Here is a 4,885-nt window from a genome sequence, read left to right as displayed (position 1 = left end):
AGGATGATAATTGAAATTAATGATAATAATAAGAAAATTGATGGTAATCACAAAATATGATAATGATCAGATAAAGGATAATGATAATTATTTAATAATCATAGGAAGATATGATAGGGACAGTCGTCATGTGTCGAATTGGTCGGAACCAAATGTTGGTTTTCCACGTGGGAGATTGTTGGCGGTATGTGCGGACTAACCCACGGACGGCACATGTCTTCATTGTGCGAGCATAGTAACGAACCTTTCCGTACGTCTTGTCGTATTGACAAATGTAAATATTGAGATAAGCTTTGAGTTAACGAGTTACATCTGGCATATTTTTGAATCTGGAAATATAGGCTAGAGTTTGTCCGTACAATAAATTCCCGTTTTAGATATGATAACATTTCCACGGTGGGGGTCAGGCCTACTAGAATGTACATACCGGAAGTGACTCATGTCCAACGGAACGTGGAGATGACAGTAAATAGTTACTCTCATGCCCTCGTCTCCGAAAGGAGATCTCCAGCGGTGAAACGTCCACTCATACGGATGTGGATTCGATCCCCAGTAACCAATGGGGCGAATTCATCAAATATTTTACACTACCAGAGTACTGAGGTGAATCCAAGTATTATGTCTTATCTTTTTCAGGATGGAAATTTCTAAATGTAATAATTGTCATCATGTGCAGTTTGCAAAATAAGTAAATAAATTGCTCCTTATTGCAATTTCAATAGGAAGCAGTTTTCATATCTTTTTATTGTAGTTAGTCCAGTATGCCCATGGAATTTAAGTTGTCACTTCTCAGTCCTATTGTGGAGTCTATAATTTGTATCTATGGATGAGCCGTCCCCCTTTACCTTAATTTGTATGCCCCGTTCATCCCTGTGTTCATTTGGTGCGCCTATATATATATATTGTTTTTGATTATAAATTTTTAACATCTTTTACGAACTGATCACCCCTGAGATTAAGGCTAGTCTGGGACTCAGGAGGTGAGCGGGTGCAATTTATTAATTCGGTTTATTAGAGCATTTGTTGATACATGATTATCTAAATTTTTATTACTTATGACTGGGCTTACTATATTAAAATAGTTGTTCAGATGGTTGCAATATTTATAATTTACGTGGAGGTACAATCAGCAGTTGTGTAGAGAACAGTACTGGCTTGCTGGCCGCTGCGAGCGCTGGTGTCATTCCGCTTGTCAACAGGTTGCCATTTCATCACTAACGAGCTTCGCGACAGTGTGTATTAGACTATGGCGAGTACTGCGAGTGCAGCGCTACATCCGGTTGTTGTTGTTGTTGTTGTTGTTGGAGAAGTTATTGGCTCTATTATTTCATCCAGTCACACCCCGTATAATCGTGAAATTACACTGATAGTTCAGAACCACACGCAGTTATTTACACTACGAAGGGCCCGAGAACAGAGTTGAACACCATGTCTATGCACACATCATAAGCAACAAGAGACGAACAAAGGAAGTGCGCAGAATCAAAAACAGTGGAAGCAGGAGTATGTAACCTTGCCAAGATGAAAAAATACGGATGTTTACAAAGCAATATGAGGATAAATCCAGATATTGATTTATAGCATGTATTATGGAAGGAGACATATCAGTAAGCAAACAGGAGATGCTGGTGGGGAGAGGTTTATGGAGACTGACAAGACGAGGAATAAAAACCAGACGAAAAGAATCATACAAAGGGCATTGAAATAATAAATGATTTGCATCAGCAGTCGGTGTGCCACATATACAGGAGGAATTGGGGGAGGGGGTGAAATCGATGGTTGCACAGAGGAGTTAGGGTATGATGAAAGCGAAGGCGAATAATGTTTTTAATATGACGGCGAGAGTAATTACCCTTCAAATAACAAGGATAGGGAGGAATAAAGGGCTGGATATTGTAATGAAAGTGACCTTTATAAGAGGCAGAACGAGTCCAATCTTCTTGCCACTGACGATAGGCAGAATTTTTAAGAAGAGGATAAAAGTTGGGCAGAGGAACGGCAAGTTGAAGTTGGGAATTCCCTTCACGAGCACCTCGCTTAGCGAACAAATCAACTTGTTCATTTCCATAGATACCCATTTGACTAGGGACCCAAACAAAGATGAGAACAACCCCAGATTGATGCAAGGTATAAATAAGACTTTTAACACGATACAAATACCAACTGAAAGAGAAATGAGAGGACATTAACGATTGGACGGCGCTGAGAGTATCCCTATAAATAGCTGCTTTAGGTATAGAATGTTACTTAATATACATTAGAGCTTGACGAATAGGAAAGAGTTCCGCAATTTAAATAGAAGATTTACTGGGTAAACGATAGAGTTCAGCAACATGCGTATTGGCAATAAAGAACGCCGCTCCAACGCCAGAAGTGTTTTTTTGCGCCATCAGTATATATATTGAAGTAGGAATCACTTCGAGAAATACGTAGATTTTCAAGAGGAGGGTCATTCAACGAGGAACCAGAAATACAGGAAGAAAAACGAGATGTAGGGGAGACAATGAGGGAAGGTATAAAAAATAAACTGTCAAAATTAACTGAATAAAACGGAGGAGCAAGAGTGTGTAAGATAGAATTTTTATAAGAGAAGAAAACTCGATAGGCATACAATAAAGCAGGCATTTTGCAACGGTGGTCTTGCGAGAGAAGGGAGTAGTCATTTAATAATTGTAATGTGGGAAGCAACGGGTGTTGAGCGATGGCAAATCATTTAAATAAATATTTAGATGTCATCATTTTACGTCGAATTTGAAGAGGGAGCTCACCGGTCTCAACAAGAAGAGCATTAGTAGGGGTAGACAATAAGGCTCCACCACAAATTCTCAGGGCTTTAAATTGTATAGTGTTGAAGTGGTTAAGAGAAGAATCAAACGCTGTATCTCTAACATGCGCGCAGTAGTCGAGTCTTGTAGCTGATGAAGATGCTTGTTGTTTTAAGGGTCCTTACATCGAAGGTCATCGGCCCCTAGTCGAGTCTAGAGCGGATAGTAGCAGAGTATAACAACTGACCTGTGCCCGGATCGGCACCCCATGATCGTCTCGTAATCGATTGGAGAATTTTAATATGCGCATTAGAGGTATTACGTAACCAATTAATATGATGTTTCCAAGATAAGGAGCGATCTAAAAGTACGCCGAGGTATTTATGAAAGGAACAAAAGGGAATGACAAGTGGATCGAACACAAGTGGCTCAGAATCAAATCTACGCTTAGAAGTAAAAAAGCATAGCACAGCATTCGTTACATCGCTCACACCACTGCTGTCTCGATCCTATGGGAGGATCCAGACGGCGGTGCTCACACGGCCGACTTGATGCGTCTTTTTCTTCGTCGTTAGTTGTTGGACCTCGTAAGTAAACGCTACGTTCAATGTTCTTCTTCTCCTTGATTATTATGGGCTCCTTTAATTTTGGTCAGTAAAAAATCCTGATTTATATAAAAACACTCGCAATATGCTTGTACGAAGGTCGACACTTCACTTATTATTATAGGAGCATAGCACACATCACTTATAAAATATGGTAAATCAAATGGCGTATAGCTTTTAGTGCTGGGAGTGTCCAAGGACATGCTTGGCTCGCCAGGTACAGGTCTTTTGATTCGATTCCCGTAGGTGACCTGCGCGTCGTGATGAGGATTAAATGATGATGAAGACGTCACATACACCCAGTCCCTGTGCCAGCGAAATTAAGCAATGATGGTTAAAATTTCCGACCCTGCCGGGAATCAAACTCGGGTCCCCTGTGACCAAAGGCCAGCACGCTACATATTTAGCCATCGAGTCGGACTTAAAATGTGGTAGTCACGCACGTCTAAGAGTCCAACACTTGGCCAGCTGGATCCCTCGCTTTACACCTTGTAAGCAAAGAGAATGCTTGTAAGGAGCTGTAAGCAGTCTCGATTTCAGAAATAGCCGTGTGAGCGCTAAAGGTGTGTTTTGTATGTGGCATCTGTCAGCATTCAACTAAACTATTGGAATGGCGGTAATAGCCGGCGATTTCAATGTCTATCGCGTACTACTTCCTAGCGAATTTGGATTTTTACCGCGTTCTACTTCCTAGCGTTTGGCGGCAAGGGTCGATGATTTAAATTTTTAGAGCGACGTACTTCGTACGTTGCGCGCTAACCTGCCACTTTGTCTAGCTTTCTGTGCATCCGATGTGTTGTGTATTCAATCAAGAACGAAGAGAGGCCTGGAAAACTTTTATATCCTCTTTCCATAACCATATTTCTGCATCTCAATTATGGAATGCTATCCGTGCTCTCACCCGGGCTTCCACTCACATCCCACGCCCTCAAATCCCGCCGAATATTCTGAATGACTTTCTAAGGTACCTCACTCCAGATTATGCACTTCCACCTTATACCCCAGCTATCTCTGCTTCCACTAGTCAGTGTTCAGTCCTTTCTCGTCCCATCACTTTCCCTGAGCTCACGTCCGTTCTTAACTCCTGCAAATCATCTACTCCAGGTCCCGATTATATCTCTTATGCTATGTTACAACAGTTGCCGGCCAAAGTCCTACAAGTGCTTGTTCAGTACTTTAATTTTGTGTTACATACTACGACTCCTCCTCCCGAATGGAACACTTTTTTCCTAGTCCCGGTTCCAAAGCCTCGTCGTCCAATGACCTCCCCTCACAATATTAGGGTAATAATTTTGCCATCTTGTATACGCAAACTATTTCTTAAACTCATGCTCCAAAGGTTACTCTGTTACTTAGAATATTATTCCCTTCTTCCCAAGTATCAGTATGCTTACTGTAAAGGTCGAAATGCTCAGGATGCGATCAATATGCTTATAATAGACATATTATTAGCTAAATCTAGAAAAGAACACACTATTGCTGTCTTCCTCGATATACGAGGTGCCTTTGATTCCG

Source organism: Anabrus simplex, chromosome 2, assembly GCF_040414725.1.
Source record: "Anabrus simplex isolate iqAnaSimp1 chromosome 2, ASM4041472v1, whole genome shotgun sequence".
Classification (NCBI taxonomy): Eukaryota; Metazoa; Arthropoda; class Insecta; order Orthoptera; family Tettigoniidae; genus Anabrus; species Anabrus simplex.
This window is presented reverse-complemented; position numbering follows the sequence as displayed.